This window comes from Hyla sarda, unplaced genomic scaffold (assembly GCF_029499605.1).
Source record: "Hyla sarda isolate aHylSar1 unplaced genomic scaffold, aHylSar1.hap1 scaffold_2849, whole genome shotgun sequence".
In the NCBI taxonomy this organism is placed as follows: domain Eukaryota; kingdom Metazoa; phylum Chordata; class Amphibia; order Anura; family Hylidae; genus Hyla; species Hyla sarda.
Genome location: NW_026609555.1, coordinates 1 through 16,032, shown reverse-complemented (window position 1 = coordinate 16,032; position 16,032 = coordinate 1). Strand labels below are relative to the sequence as shown.

General features: G+C 46.1%; 7 non-coding genes across 7 annotated transcripts; all 7 read right to left on the bottom strand.

Annotated features, from left to right (window-relative positions):
* Window positions 1-1,311: 1,311 nt before the first annotated feature.
* Window positions 1,312-1,502, bottom strand: LOC130326440 (U2 spliceosomal RNA). Its single transcript, XR_008871039.1, has one exon. It is a non-coding gene; the product is annotated as a U2 spliceosomal RNA (small nuclear RNA).
* Window positions 1,503-3,590: 2,088 nt separating this feature from the next.
* LOC130326439 (U2 spliceosomal RNA) lies at window positions 3,591-3,781 on the bottom strand. The gene has a single exon (XR_008871038.1). It is a non-coding gene; the product is annotated as a U2 spliceosomal RNA (small nuclear RNA).
* A 2,090-nt stretch (window positions 3,782-5,871) lies between these two features.
* Window positions 5,872-6,062, bottom strand: LOC130326452 (U2 spliceosomal RNA). The gene has a single exon (XR_008871049.1). It is a non-coding gene; the product is annotated as a U2 spliceosomal RNA (small nuclear RNA).
* A 2,088-nt stretch (window positions 6,063-8,150) lies between these two features.
* LOC130326451 (U2 spliceosomal RNA) lies at window positions 8,151-8,341 on the bottom strand. Its single transcript, XR_008871048.1, has one exon. It is a non-coding gene; the product is annotated as a U2 spliceosomal RNA (small nuclear RNA).
* A 2,091-nt stretch (window positions 8,342-10,432) lies between these two features.
* Window positions 10,433-10,623, bottom strand: LOC130326449 (U2 spliceosomal RNA). The gene has a single exon (XR_008871047.1). It is a non-coding gene; the product is annotated as a U2 spliceosomal RNA (small nuclear RNA).
* A 2,089-nt stretch (window positions 10,624-12,712) lies between these two features.
* Window positions 12,713-12,903, bottom strand: LOC130326448 (U2 spliceosomal RNA). The gene has a single exon (XR_008871046.1). It is a non-coding gene; the product is annotated as a U2 spliceosomal RNA (small nuclear RNA).
* A 2,087-nt stretch (window positions 12,904-14,990) lies between these two features.
* LOC130326438 (U2 spliceosomal RNA) lies at window positions 14,991-15,181 on the bottom strand. The gene has a single exon (XR_008871037.1). It is a non-coding gene; the product is annotated as a U2 spliceosomal RNA (small nuclear RNA).
* Window positions 15,182-16,032: the final 851 nt, after the last annotated feature.

The window sequence follows — 16,032 nt, the reverse complement described above, 5'->3', positions numbered from 1 at the left end:
TATTGAGTGACATCACAGCACAGTGCTAAGGCTCCTGGGCCTGGACACAGCAGCGGCTGCAATATCTCAACGGAGAATACGTTTATATATATGTGTGTGTGTGCGCGTATATATATATATATATATATATATATATATATTTCTCCGCCGAAATCACTTTTAAACCCATTTCCACCTTTTTTTCCCTTCTCTTCCTCTTACTTTTTTTTCACGTTTTTTTACGTTTTTCTCCTTTTCGCCTCTTTTCTGGGCGTATTATTCTTCTTTTTCTTCTTTTTTTTCGTCTAATGCATACCCCATCAGTGCAGCAATGCTTATTCAATACCGCCAGCAGATGGAGACACTGGGGGATAATTTTCTAAGGATTTATACTGATTTTTCCTGTCTGAATTTGTCGCACAGAAAGTTGCAGGCCAAATATGTGTGACATTTCTGCGACTTTAGCTTCTAGAGCATTTTTACAACATTATACATAGGTGCTGAATACATAAAAAGCGACTGTTCAGCGACAGACAAGTCGCATCGGCTGAAAGTAGGCCAGAATGTCAGTCCATGTTGGAGCAGGTTTAGATACAGTCTAAAGTATAGATCTCAAAGTCTGTGCACAGAATTTAGCAAGGGCCTCGCACCTTCTGATGCATCAGGTAGGTGCACAATAGCATAGCCTAACCCTCTGTACTTTGGTCTATATTGATGCGGGACATAGACAGCCAGCTGATGACCAATCCATTAGTGCAATGGATGGCTGGAAGCATTTGTCTTTGCCTTTGCAATACCACAGAAGCAATGCATGGTCAATGTACAGCAATGACACACCTGTGTGAACAGCCAGGAGACCCCCCCCCCCCATGTTATGTTACATAGTTACATAGTTAGTACGGTCGAAAAAAGACATATGTCCATCACGTTCAACCAGGGAATTAAGGGGTAGGGGTGTGGCGCGATATTGGGGAAGGGATGAGATTTTATATTTCTTCATAAGCATTAATCTTATTTTGTCAATTAGGAACATTCAGCACCCACCCGCTATCAAGGCAGCTGCCTATCATGTCATGCCCTACCTGCACAGGTGTGCTGGCTACTCAAATGATCCAATTAAGGAGGCCATTTAGTCAGCAGCAGCAGAAGTCCTGTGCCTGGACGCTCCAACAGGGGCCAGACACAAGCAGAAGCAGAAGCAGCAGAAGCAGCAGCAGCACCACCTTTTGTTTTTTGGCTGCAGCAGCAGCAAGGCCCACAGGGCTGGCTAGCTGGCTAGCCAGCAAGCAGGTAGCAATGAAAGTAGGAATCTTTCTTTTTAACCCTGTAAGGGGGTGGTGCACTGTACCCGAAGATACTGCCATATCGGGTCAATGCATAGGGCGACGGAAGCAAGCTTCGAAATCGGCCCCCGTTCTCAAAAATCCATTTAATATATGGTCCCCAGATAGGGGACGTATCAGATATTAAACTGATAAGAACAGATACTACACTTGATCTTAGCCAAAAGGCCGAGAAGCGATAACCGTGAAAGGGGCGGGCCCAACAAGGTCCCCTTCATGGGCACTATCACTGCTTGCTGTCAGGGAGGCTGCCAGACAATTTTCCATGCACACTCTGGGCTGGGGGGCAGTCAACCACCAGTACACACAGCAGAACCTAAACCCATACCATTATTGCTAAGCAGCAAGACAGGGGCCCATTGCACTCCCACGGGGCCTTTTTAAATGCAATCCATAACCCGGATTTGCCAGGAACCCTTCTTACTCCTCCTACTTGCATGTGACACTGGGCTTAGGATCTGCATAGGAAACACACACACAAGCACACACCTACCTTTGTTGCCTGCAGATGCCTCCTTGGCTGTCCCCAAACGGTATCAAACCAACACCCACGGGAAGCTGTAAGCATAGAGGACATGCCTGCACCCCATTGGACTTACCTGTGTGGGTTAAATCCGGGTTATTTGACAACCTATGGCGGTGATGGTTCTGCTCAGGCAGAGCAGTGCTGATGCTCCTCATAAAGCTGTCGCTGCTGTGAAGGTTCTAGGTGACATCACAAATCCCTATGGTTACATACACAACAAAGCTGGGTTGTTGTTGTTTACACTCTGCAAGGCCTGTGGAAGTGAGTGACATCATAGCACTGTAGTTCTGAGGGTTCTAGATGGATGCAACAATCTCCTGTTGCTTCTATGAAGGCCATAATAGACGACATCACCAAACAGCTCCATAGTCACATACACAGCAAAGGAGAGATGTTGTTTACACCTAGTGATGTCAGTGGTATTGAGTGACATCACAGCACAGTGCTAAGGCTCCTGGGCCTGGACACAGCAGCGGCTGCAATATCTCAACGGAGAATACGTTTATATATATGTGTGTGTGTGCGCGTATATATATATATATATATATATATATATATATATATATATATTTCTCCGCCGAAATCACTTTTAAACCCATTTCCACCTTTTTTTCCCTTCTCTTCCTCTTACTTTTTTTTCACGTTTTTTTACGTTTTTCTCCTTTTCGCCTCTTTTCTGGGCGTATTATTCTTCTTTTTCTTCTTTTTTTTCGTCTAATGCATACCCCATCAGTGCAGCAATGCTTATTCAATACCGCCAGCAGATGGAGACACTGGGGGATAATTTTCTAAGGATTTATACTGATTTTTCCTGTCTGAATTTGTCGCACAGAAAGTTGCAGGCCAAATATGTGTGACATTTCTGCGACTTTAGCTTCTAGAGCATTTTTACAACATTATACATAGGTGCTGAATACATAAAAAGCGACTGTTCAGCGACAGACAAGTCGCATCGGCTGAAAGTAGGCCAGAATGTCAGTCCATGTTGGAGCAGGTTTAGATACAGTCTAAAGTATAGATCTCAAAGTCTGTGCACAGAATTTAGCAAGGGCCTCGCACCTTCTGATGCATCAGGTAGGTGCACAATAGCATAGCCTAACCCTCTGTACTTTGGTCTATATTGATGCGGGACATAGACAGCCAGCTGATGACCAATCCATTAGTGCAATGGATGGCTGGAAGCATTTGTCTTTGCCTTTGCAATACCACAGAAGCAATGCATGGTCAATGTACAGCAATGACACACCTGTGTGAACAGCCAGGAGACCCCCCCCCCCCCATGTTATGTTACATAGTTACATAGTTAGTACGGTCGAAAAAAGACATATGTCCATCACGTTCAACCAGGGAATTAAGGGGTAGGGGTGTGGCGCGATATTGGGGAAGGGATGAGATTTTATATTTCTTCATAAGCATTAATCTTATTTTGTCAATTAGGAACATTCAGCACCCACCCGCTATCAAGGCAGCTGCCTATCATGTCATGCCCTACCTGCACAGGTGTGCTGGCTACTCAAATGATCCAATTAAGGAGGCCATTTAGTCAGCAGCAGCAGAAGTCCTGTGCCTGGACGCTCCAACAGGGGCCAGACACAAGCAGAAGCAGAAGCAGCAGAAGCAGCAGCAGCACCACCTTTTGTTTTTTGGCTGCAGCAGCAGCAAGGCCCACAGGGCTGGCTAGCTGGCTAGCCAGCAAGCAGGTAGCAATGAAAGTAGGAATCTTTCTTTTTAACCCTGTAAGGGGGTGGTGCACTGTACCCGAAGATACTGCCATATCGGGTCAATGCATAGGGCGACGGAAGCAAGCTTCGAAATCGGCCCCCGTTCTCAAAAATCCATTTAATATATGGTCCCCAGATAGGGGACGTATCAGATATTAAACTGATAAGAACAGATACTACACTTGATCTTAGCCAAAAGGCCGAGAAGCGATAACCGTGAAAGGGGCGGGCCCAACAAGGTCCCCTTCATGGGCACTATCACTGCTTGCTGTCAGGGAGGCTGCCAGACAATTTTCCATGCACACTCTGGGCTGGGGGGCAGTCAACCACCAGTACACACAGCAGAACCTAAACCCATACCATTATTGCTAAGCAGCAAGACAGGGGCCCATTGCACTCCCACGGGGCCTTTTTAAATGCAATCCATAACCCGGATTTGCCAGGAACCCTTCTTACTCCTCCTACTTGCATGTGACACTGGGCTTAGGATCTGCATAGGAAACACACACACAAGCACACACCTACCTTTGTTGCCTGCAGATGCCTCCTTGGCTGTCCCCAAACGGTATCAAACCAACACCCACGGGAAGCTGTAAGCATAGAGGACATGCCTGCACCCCATTGGACTTACCTGTGTGGGTTAAATCCGGGTTATTTGACAACCTATGGCGGTGATGGTTCTGCTCAGGCAGAGCAGTGCTGATGCTCCTCATAAAGCTGTCGCTGCTGTGAAGGTTCTAGGTGACATCACAAATCCCTATGGTTACATACACAACAAAGCTGGGTTGTTGTTGTTTACACTCTGCAAGGCCTGTGGAAGTGAGTGACATCATAGCACTGTAGTTCTGAGGGTTCTAGATGGATGCAACAATCTCCTGTTGCTTCTATGAAGGCCATAATAGACGACATCACCAAACAGCTCCATAGTCACATACACAGCAAAGGAGAGATGTTGTTTACACCTAGTGATGTCAGTGGTATTGAGTGACATCACAGCACAGTGCTAAGGCTCCTGGGCCTGGACACAGCAGCGGCTGCAATATCTCAACGGAGAATACGTTTATATATATGTGTGTGTGTGCGCGTATATATATATATATATATATATATATATATATATATATATATATTTCTCCGCCGAAATCACTTTTAAACCCATTTCCACCTTTTTTTCCCTTCTCTTCCTCTTACTTTTTTTTCACGTTTTTTTACGTTTTTCTCCTTTTCGCCTCTTTTCTGGGCGTATTATTCTTCTTTTTCTTCTTTTTTTTTGTCTAATGCATACCCCATCAGTGCAGCAATGCTTATTCAATACCGCCAGCAGATGGAGACACTGGGGGATAATTTTCTAAGGATTTATACTGATTTTTCCTGTCTGAATTTGTCGCACAGAAAGTTGCAGGCCAAATATGTGTGACATTTCTGCGACTTTAGCTTCTAGAGCATTTTTACAACATTATACATAGGTGCTGAATACATAAAAAGCGACTGTTCAGCGACAGACAAGTCGCATCGGCTGAAAGTAGGCCAGAATGTCAGTCCATGTTGGAGCAGGTTTAGATACAGTCTAAAGTATAGATCTCAAAGTCTGTGCACAGAATTTAGCAAGGGCCTCGCACCTTCTGATGCATCAGGTAGGTGCACAATAGCATAGCCTAACCCTCTGTACTTTGGTCTATATTGATGCGGGACATAGACAGCCAGCTGATGACCAATCCATTAGTGCAATGGATGGCTGGAAGCATTTGTCTTTGCCTTTGCAATACCACAGAAGCAATGCATGGTCAATGTACAGCAATGACACACCTGTGTGAACAGCCAGGAGACCCCCCCCCCCCCATGTTATGTTACATAGTTACATAGTTAGTACGGTCGAAAAAAGACATATGTCCATCACGTTCAACCAGGGAATTAAGGGGTAGGGGTGTGGCGCGATATTGGGGAAGGGATGAGATTTTATATTTCTTCATAAGCATTAATCTTATTTTGTCAATTAGGAACATTCAGCACCCACCCGCTATCAAGGCAGCTGCCTATCATGTCATGCCCTACCTGCACAGGTGTGCTGGCTACTCAAATGATCCAATTAAGGAGGCCATTTAGTCAGCAGCAGCAGAAGTCCTGTGCCTGGACGCTCCAACAGGGGCCAGACACAAGCAGAAGCAGAAGCAGCAGAAGCAGCAGCAGCACCACCTTTTGTTTTTTGGCTGCAGCAGCAGCAAGGCCCACAGGGCTGGCTAGCTGGCTAGCCAGCAAGCAGGTAGCAATGAAAGTAGGAATCTTTCTTTTTAACCCTGTAAGGGGGTGGTGCACTGTACCCGAAGATACTGCCATATCGGGTCAATGCATAGGGCGACGGAAGCAAGCTTCGAAATCGGCCCCCGTTCTCAAAAATCCATTTAATATATGGTCCCCAGATAGGGGACGTATCAGATATTAAACTGATAAGAACAGATACTACACTTGATCTTAGCCAAAAGGCCGAGAAGCGATAACCGTGAAAGGGGCGGGCCCAACAAGGTCCCCTTCATGGGCACTATCACTGCTTGCTGTCAGGGAGGCTGCCAGACAATTTTCCATGCACACTCTGGGCTGGGGGGCAGTCAACCACCAGTACACACAGCAGAACCTAAACCCATACCATTATTGCTAAGCAGCAAGACAGGGGCCCATTGCACTCCCACGGGGCCTTTTTAAATGCAATCCATAACCCGGATTTGCCAGGAACCCTTCTTACTCCTCCTACTTGCATGTGACACTGGGCTTAGGATCTGCATAGGAAACACACACACAAGCACACACCTACCTTTGTTGCCTGCAGATGCCTCCTTGGCTGTCCCCAAACGGTATCAAACCAACACCCACGGGAAGCTGTAAGCATAGAGGACATGCCTGCACCCCATTGGACTTACCTGTGTGGGTTAAATCCGGGTTATTTGACAACCTATGGCGGTGATGGTTCTGCTCAGGCAGAGCAGTGCTGATGCTCCTCATAAAGCTGTCGCTGCTGTGAAGGTTCTAGGTGACATCACAAATCCCTATGGTTACATACACAACAAAGCTGGGTTGTTGTTGTTTACACTCTGCAAGGCCTGTGGAAGTGAGTGACATCATAGCACTGTAGTTCTGAGGGTTCTAGATGGATGCAACAATCTCCTGTTGCTTCTATGAAGGCCATAATAGACGACATCACCAAACAGCTCCATAGTCACATACACAGCAAAGGAGAGATGTTGTTTACACCTAGTGATGTCAGTGGTATTGAGTGACATCACAGCACAGTGCTAAGGCTCCTGGGCCTGGACACAGCAGCGGCTGCAATATCTCAACGGAGAATACGTTTATATATATGTGTGTGTGTGCGCGTATATATATATATATATATATATATATATATATATATATATATTTCTCCGCCGAAATCACTTTTAAACCCATTTCCACCTTTTTTTCCCTTCTCTTCCTCTTACTTTTTTTTCACGTTTTTTTACGTTTTTCTCCTTTTCGCCTCTTTTCTGGGCGTATTATTCTTCTTTTTCTTCTTTTTTTTCGTCTAATGCATACCCCATCAGTGCAGCAATGCTTATTCAATACCGCCAGCAGATGGAGACACTGGGGGATAATTTTCTAAGGATTTATACTGATTTTTCCTGTCTGAATTTGTCGCACAGAAAGTTGCAGGCCAAATATGTGTGACATTTCTGCGACTTTAGCTTCTAGAGCATTTTTACAACATTATACATAGGTGCTGAATACATAAAAAGCGACTGTTCAGCGACAGACAAGTCGCATCGGCTGAAAGTAGGCCAGAATGTCAGTCCATGTTGGAGCAGGTTTAGATACAGTCTAAAGTATAGATCTCAAAGTCTGTGCACAGAATTTAGCAAGGGCCTCGCACCTTCTGATGCATCAGGTAGGTGCACAATAGCATAGCCTAACCCTCTGTACTTTGGTCTATATTGATGCGGGACATAGACAGCCAGCTGATGACCAATCCATTAGTGCAATGGATGGCTGGAAGCATTTGTCTTTGCCTTTGCAATACCACAGAAGCAATGCATGGTCAATGTACAGCAATGACACACCTGTGTGAACAGCCAGGAGACCCCCCCCCCCCCATGTTATGTTACATAGTTACATAGTTAGTACGGTCGAAAAAAGACATATGTCCATCACGTTCAACCAGGGAATTAAGGGGTAGGGGTGTGGCGCGATATTGGGGAAGGGATGAGATTTTATATTTCTTCATAAGCATTAATCTTATTTTGTCAATTAGGAACATTCAGCACCCACCCGCTATCAAGGCAGCTGCCTATCATGTCATGCCCTACCTGCACAGGTGTGCTGGCTACTCAAATGATCCAATTAAGGAGGCCATTTAGTCAGCAGCAGCAGAAGTCCTGTGCCTGGACGCTCCAACAGGGGCCAGACACAAGCAGAAGCAGAAGCAGCAGAAGCAGCAGCAGCACCACCTTTTGTTTTTTGGCTGCAGCAGCAGCAAGGCCCACAGGGCTGGCTAGCTGGCTAGCCAGCAAGCAGGTAGCAATGAAAGTAGGAATCTTTCTTTTTAACCCTGTAAGGGGGTGGTGCACTGTACCCGAAGATACTGCCATATCGGGTCAATGCATAGGGCGACGGAAGCAAGCTTCGAAATCGGCCCCCGTTCTCAAAAATCCATTTAATATATGGTCCCCAGATAGGGGACGTATCAGATATTAAACTGATAAGAACAGATACTACACTTGATCTTAGCCAAAAGGCCGAGAAGCGATAACCGTGAAAGGGGCGGGCCCAACAAGGTCCCCTTCATGGGCACTATCACTGCTTGCTGTCAGGGAGGCTGCCAGACAATTTTCCATGCACACTCTGGGCTGGGGGGCAGTCAACCACCAGTACACACAGCAGAACCTAAACCCATACCATTATTGCTAAGCAGCAAGACAGGGGCCCATTGCACTCCCACGGGGCCTTTTTAAATGCAATCCATAACCCGGATTTGCCAGGAACCCTTCTTACTCCTCCTACTTGCATGTGACACTGGGCTTAGGATCTGCATAGGAAACACACACACAAGCACACACCTACCTTTGTTGCCTGCAGATGCCTCCTTGGCTGTCCCCAAACGGTATCAAACCAACACCCACGGGAAGCTGTAAGCATAGAGGACATGCCTGCACCCCATTGGACTTACCTGTGTGGGTTAAATCCGGGTTATTTGACAACCTATGGCGGTGATGGTTCTGCTCAGGCAGAGCAGTGCTGATGCTCCTCATAAAGCTGTCGCTGCTGTGAAGGTTCTAGGTGACATCACAAATCCCTATGGTTACATACACAACAAAGCTGGGTTGTTGTTGTTTACACTCTGCAAGGCCTGTGGAAGTGAGTGACATCATAGCACTGTAGTTCTGAGGGTTCTAGATGGATGCAACAATCTCCTGTTGCTTCTATGAAGGCCATAATAGACGACATCACCAAACAGCTCCATAGTCACATACACAGCAAAGGAGAGATGTTGTTTACACCTAGTGATGTCAGTGGTATTGAGTGACATCACAGCACAGTGCTAAGGCTCCTGGGCCTGGACACAGCAGCGGCTGCAATATCTCAACGGAGAATACGTTTATATATATGTGTGTGTGTGCGCGTATATATATATATATATATATATATATATATATATATATATATATATTTCTCCGCCGAAATCACTTTTAAACCCATTTCCACCTTTTTTTCCCTTCTCTTCCTCTTACTTTTTTTTCACGTTTTTTTACGTTTTTCTCCTTTTCGCCTCTTTTCTGGGCGTATTATTCTTCTTTTTCTTCTTTTTTTTCGTCTAATGCATACCCCATCAGTGCAGCAATGCTTATTCAATACCGCCAGCAGATGGAGACACTGGGGGATAATTTTCTAAGGATTTATACTGATTTTTCCTGTCTGAATTTGTCGCACAGAAAGTTGCAGGCCAAATATGTGTGACATTTCTGCGACTTTAGCTTCTAGAGCATTTTTACAACATTATACATAGGTGCTGAATACATAAAAAGCGACTGTTCAGCGACAGACAAGTCGCATCGGCTGAAAGTAGGCCAGAATGTCAGTCCATGTTGGAGCAGGTTTAGATACAGTCTAAAGTATAGATCTCAAAGTCTGTGCACAGAATTTAGCAAGGGCCTCGCACCTTCTGATGCATCAGGTAGGTGCACAATAGCATAGCCTAACCCTCTGTACTTTGGTCTATATTGATGCGGGACATAGACAGCCAGCTGATGACCAATCCATTAGTGCAATGGATGGCTGGAAGCATTTGTCTTTGCCTTTGCAATACCACAGAAGCAATGCATGGTCAATGTACAGCAATGACACACCTGTGTGAACAGCCAGGAGACCCCCCCCCCCCATGTTATGTTACATAGTTACATAGTTAGTACGGTCGAAAAAAGACATATGTCCATCACGTTCAACCAGGGAATTAAGGGGTAGGGGTGTGGCGCGATATTGGGGAAGGGATGAGATTTTATATTTCTTCATAAGCATTAATCTTATTTTGTCAATTAGGAACATTCAGCACCCACCCGCTATCAAGGCAGCTGCCTATCATGTCATGCCCTACCTGCACAGGTGTGCTGGCTACTCAAATGATCCAATTAAGGAGGCCATTTAGTCAGCAGCAGCAGAAGTCCTGTGCCTGGACGCTCCAACAGGGGCCAGACACAAGCAGAAGCAGAAGCAGCAGAAGCAGCAGCAGCACCACCTTTTGTTTTTTGGCTGCAGCAGCAGCAAGGCCCACAGGGCTGGCTAGCTGGCTAGCCAGCAAGCAGGTAGCAATGAAAGTAGGAATCTTTCTTTTTAACCCTGTAAGGGGGTGGTGCACTGTACCCGAAGATACTGCCATATCGGGTCAATGCATAGGGCGACGGAAGCAAGCTTCGAAATCGGCCCCCGTTCTCAAAAATCCATTTAATATATGGTCCCCAGATAGGGGACGTATCAGATATTAAACTGATAAGAACAGATACTACACTTGATCTTAGCCAAAAGGCCGAGAAGCGATAACCGTGAAAGGGGCGGGCCCAACAAGGTCCCCTTCATGGGCACTATCACTGCTTGCTGTCAGGGAGGCTGCCAGACAATTTTCCATGCACACTCTGGGCTGGGGGGCAGTCAACCACCAGTACACACAGCAGAACCTAAACCCATACCATTATTGCTAAGCAGCAAGACAGGGGCCCATTGCACTCCCACGGGGCCTTTTTAAATGCAATCCATAACCCGGATTTGCCAGGAACCCTTCTTACTCCTCCTACTTGCATGTGACACTGGGCTTAGGATCTGCATAGGAAACACACACACAAGCACACACCTACCTTTGTTGCCTGCAGATGCCTCCTTGGCTGTCCCCAAACGGTATCAAACCAACACCCACGGGAAGCTGTAAGCATAGAGGACATGCCTGCACCCCATTGGACTTACCTGTGTGGGTTAAATCCGGGTTATTTGACAACCTATGGCGGTGATGGTTCTGCTCAGGCAGAGCAGTGCTGATGCTCCTCATAAAGCTGTCGCTGCTGTGAAGGTTCTAGGTGACATCACAAATCCCTATGGTTACATACACAACAAAGCTGGGTTGTTGTTGTTTACACTCTGCAAGGCCTGTGGAAGTGAGTGACATCATAGCACTGTAGTTCTGAGGGTTCTAGATGGATGCAACAATCTCCTGTTGCTTCTATGAAGGCCATAATAGACGACATCACCAAACAGCTCCATAGTCACATACACAGCAAAGGAGAGATGTTGTTTACACCTAGTGATGTCAGTGGTATTGAGTGACATCACAGCACAGTGCTAAGGCTCCTGGGCCTGGACACAGCAGCGGCTGCAATATCTCAACGGAGAATACGTTTATATATATGTGTGTGTGTGCGCGTATATATATATATATATATATATATATATATATATATATATATATTTCTCCGCCGAAATCACTTTTAAACCCATTTCCACCTTTTTTTCCCTTCTCTTCCTCTTACTTTTTTTTCACGTTTTTTTACGTTTTTCTCCTTTTCGCCTCTTTTCTGGGCGTATTATTCTTCTTTTTCTTCTTTTTTTTCGTCTAATGCATACCCCATCAGTGCAGCAATGCTTATTCAATACCGCCAGCAGATGGAGACACTGGGGGATAATTTTCTAAGGATTTATACTGATTTTTCCTGTCTGAATTTGTCGCACAGAAAGTTGCAGGCCAAATATGTGTGACATTTCTGCGACTTTAGCTTCTAGAGCATTTTTACAACATTATACATAGGTGCTGAATACATAAAAAGCGACTGTTCAGCGACAGACAAGTCGCATCGGCTGAAAGTAGGCCAGAATGTCAGTCCATGTTGGAGCAGGTTTAGATACAGTCTAAAGTATAGATCTCAAAGTCTGTGCACAGAATTTAGCAAGGGCCTCGCACCTTCTGATGCATCAGGTAGGTGCACAATAGCATAGCCTAACCCTCTGTACTTTGGTCTATATTGATGCGGGACATAGACAGCCAGCTGATGACCAATCCTTAGTGCAATGGATGGCTGGAAGCATTTGTCTTTGCCTTTGCAATACCACAGAAGCAATGCATGGTCAATGTACAGCAATGACACACCTGTGTGAACAGCCAGGAGACCCCCCCCCCCCCATGTTATGTTACATAGTTACATAGTTAGTACGGTCGAAAAAAGACATATGTCCATCACGTTCAACCAGGGAATTAAGGGGTAGGGGTGTGGCGCGATATTGGGGAAGGGATGAGATTTTATATTTCTTCATAAGCATTAATCTTATTTTGTCAATTAGGAACATTCAGCACCCACCCGCTATCAAGGCAGCTGCCTATCATGTCATGCCCTACCTGCACAGGTGTGCTGGCTACTCAAATGATCCAATTAAGGAGGCCATTTAGTCAGCAGCAGCAGAAGTCCTGTGCCTGGACGCTCCAACAGGGGCCAGACACAAGCAGAAGCAGAAGCAGCAGAAGCAGCAGCAGCACCACCTTTTGTTTTTTGGCTGCAGCAGCAGCAAGGCCCACAGGGCTGGCTAGCTGGCTAGCCAGCAAGCAGGTAGCAATGAAAGTAGGAATCTTTCTTTTTAACCCTGTAAGGGGGTGGTGCACTGTACCCGAAGATACTGCCATATCGGGTCAATGCATAGGGCGACGGAAGCAAGCTTCGAAATCGGCCCCCGTTCTCAAAAATCCATTTAATATATGGTCCCCAGATAGGGGACGTATCAGATATTAAACTGATAAGAACAGATACTACACTTGATCTTAGCCAAAAGGCCGAGAAGCGATAACCGTGAAAGGGGCGGGCCCAACAAGGTCCCCTTCATGGGCACTATCACTGCTTGCTGTCAGGGAGGCTGCCAGACAATTTTCCATGCACACTCTGGGCTGGGGGGCAGTCAACCACCAGTACACACAGCAGAACCTAAACCCATACCATTATTGCTAAGCAGCAAGACAGGGGCCCATTGCACTCCCACGGGGCCTTTTTAAATGCAATCCATAACCCGGATTTGCCAGGAACCCTTCTTACTCCTCCTACTTGCATGTGACACTGGGCTTAGGATCTGCATAGGAAACACACACACAAGCACACACCTACCTTTGTTGCCTGCAGATGCCTCCTTGGCTGTCCCCAAACGGTATCAAACCAACACCCACGGGAAGCTGTAAGCATAGAGGACATGCCTGCACCCCATTGGACTTACCTGTGTGGGTTAAATCCGGGTTATTTGACAACCTATGGCGGTGATGGTTCTGCTCAGGCAGAGCAGTGCTGATGCTCCTCATAAAGCTGTCGCTGCTGTGAAGGTTCTAGGTGACATCACAAATCCCTATGGTTACATACACAACAAAGCTGGGTTGTTGTTGTTTACACTCTGCAAGGCCTGTGGAAGTGAGTGACATCATAGCACTGTAGTTCTGAGGGTTCTAGATGGATGCAACAATCTCCTGTTGCTTCTATGAAGGCCATAATAGACGACATCACCAAACAGCTCCATAGTCACATACACAGCAAAGGAGAGATGTTGTTTACACCTAGTGATGTCAGTGGTATTGAGTGACATCACAGCACAGTGCTAAGGCTCCTGGGCCTGGACACAGCAGCGGCTGCAATATCTCAACGGAGAATACGTTTATATATATGTGTGTGTGTGCGCGTATATATATATATATATATATATATATATATATATATATATATTTCTCCGCCGAAATCACTTTTAAACCCATTTCCACCTTTTTTTCCCTTCTCTTCCTCTTACTTTTTTTTCACGTTTTTTTACGTTTTTCTCCTTTTCGCCTCTTTTCTGGGCGTATTATTCTTCTTTTTCTTCTTTTTTTTCGTCTAATGCATACCCCATCAGTGCAGCAATGCTTATTCAATACCGCCAGCAGATGGAGACACTGGGGGATAATTTTCTAAGGATTTATACTGATTTTTCCTGTCTGAATTTGTCGCACAGAAAGTTGCAGGCCAAATATGTGTGACATTTCTGCGACTTTAGCTTCTAGAGCATTTTTACAACATTATACATAGGTGCTGAATACATAAAAAGCGACTGTTCAGCGACAGACAAGTCGCATCGGCTGAAAGTAGGCCAGAATGTCAGTCCATGTTGGAGCAGGTTTAGATACAGTCTAAAGTATAGATCTCAAAGTCTGTGCACAGAATTTAGCAAGGGCCTCGCACCTTCTGATGCATCAGGTAGGTGCACAATAGCATAGCCTAACCCTCTGTACTTTGGTCTATATTGATGCGGGACATAGACAGCCAGCTGATGACCAATCCATTAGTGCAATGGATGGCTGGAAGCATTTGTCTTTGCCTTTGCAATACCACAGAAGCAATGCATGGTCAATGTACAGCAATGACACACCTGTGTGAACAGCCAGGAGACCCCCCCCCCCCATGTTATGTTACATAGTTACATAGTTAGTACGGTCGAAAAAAGACATATGTCCATCACGTTCAACCAGGGAATTAAGGGGTAGGGGTGTGGCGCGATATTGGGGAAGGGATGAGATTTTATATTTCTTCATAAGCATTAATCTTATTTTGTCAATTAGGAACATTCAGCACCCACCCGCTATCAAGGCAGCTGCCTATCATGTCATGCCCTACCTGCACAGGTGTGCTGGCTACTCAAATGATCCAATTAAGGAGGCCATTTAGTCAGCAGCAGCAGAAGTCCTGTGCCTGGACGCTCCAACAGGGGCCAGACACAAGCAGAAGCAGAAGCAGCAGAAGCAGCAGCAGCACCACCTTTTGTTTTTTGGCTGCAGCAGCAGCAAGGCCCACAGGGCTGGCTAGCTGGCTAGCCAGCAAGCAGGTAGCAATGAAAGTAGGAATCTTTCTTTTTAACCCTGTAAGGGGGTGGTGCACTGTACCCGAAGATACTGCCATATCGGGTCAATGCATAGGGCGACGGAAGCAAGCTTCGAAATCGGCCCCCGTTCTCAAAAATCCATTTAATATATGGTCCCCAGATAGGGGACGTATCAGATATTAAACTGATAAGAACAGATACTACACTTGATCTTAGCCAAAAGGCCGAGAAGCGATAACCGTGAAAGGGGCGGGCCCAACAAGGTCCCCTTCATGGGCACTATCACTGCTTGCTGTCAGGGAGGCTGCCAGACAATTTTCCATGCACACTCTGGGCTGGGGGGCAGTCAACCACCAGTACACACAGCAGAACCTAAACCCATACCATTATTGCTAAGCAGCAAGACAGGGGCCCATTGCACTCCCACGGGGCCTTTTTAAATGCAATCCATAACCCGGATTTGCCAGGAACCCTTCTTACTCCTCCTACTTGCATGTGACACTGGGCTTAGGATCTGCATAGGAAACACACACACAAGCACACACCTACCTTTGTTGCCTGCAGATGCCTCCTTGGCTGTCCCCAAACGGTATCAAACCAACACCCACGGGAAGCTGTAAGCATAGAGGACATGCCTGCACCCCATTGGACTTACCTGTGTGGGTTAAATCCGGGTTATTTGACAACCTATGGCGGTGATGGTTCTGCTCAGGCAGAGCAGTGCTGATGCTCCTCATAAAGCTGTCGCTGCTGTGAAGGTTCTAGGTGACATCACAAATCCCTATGGTTACATACACAACAAAGCTGGGTTGTTGTTGTTTACACTCTGCAAGGCCTGTGGAAGTGAGTGACATCATAGCACTGTAGTTCTGAGGGTTCTAGATGGATGCAACAATCTCCTGTTGCTTCTATGAAGGCCATAATAGACGACATCACCAAACAGCTCCATAGTCACATACACAGCAAAGGAGAGATGTTGTTTACACCTAGTGATGTCAGTGGTATTGAGTGACATCACAGCACAGTGCTAAGGCTCCTGGGCCTGGACACAGCAGCGGCTGCAATATCTCAACGGAGAATACGTTTA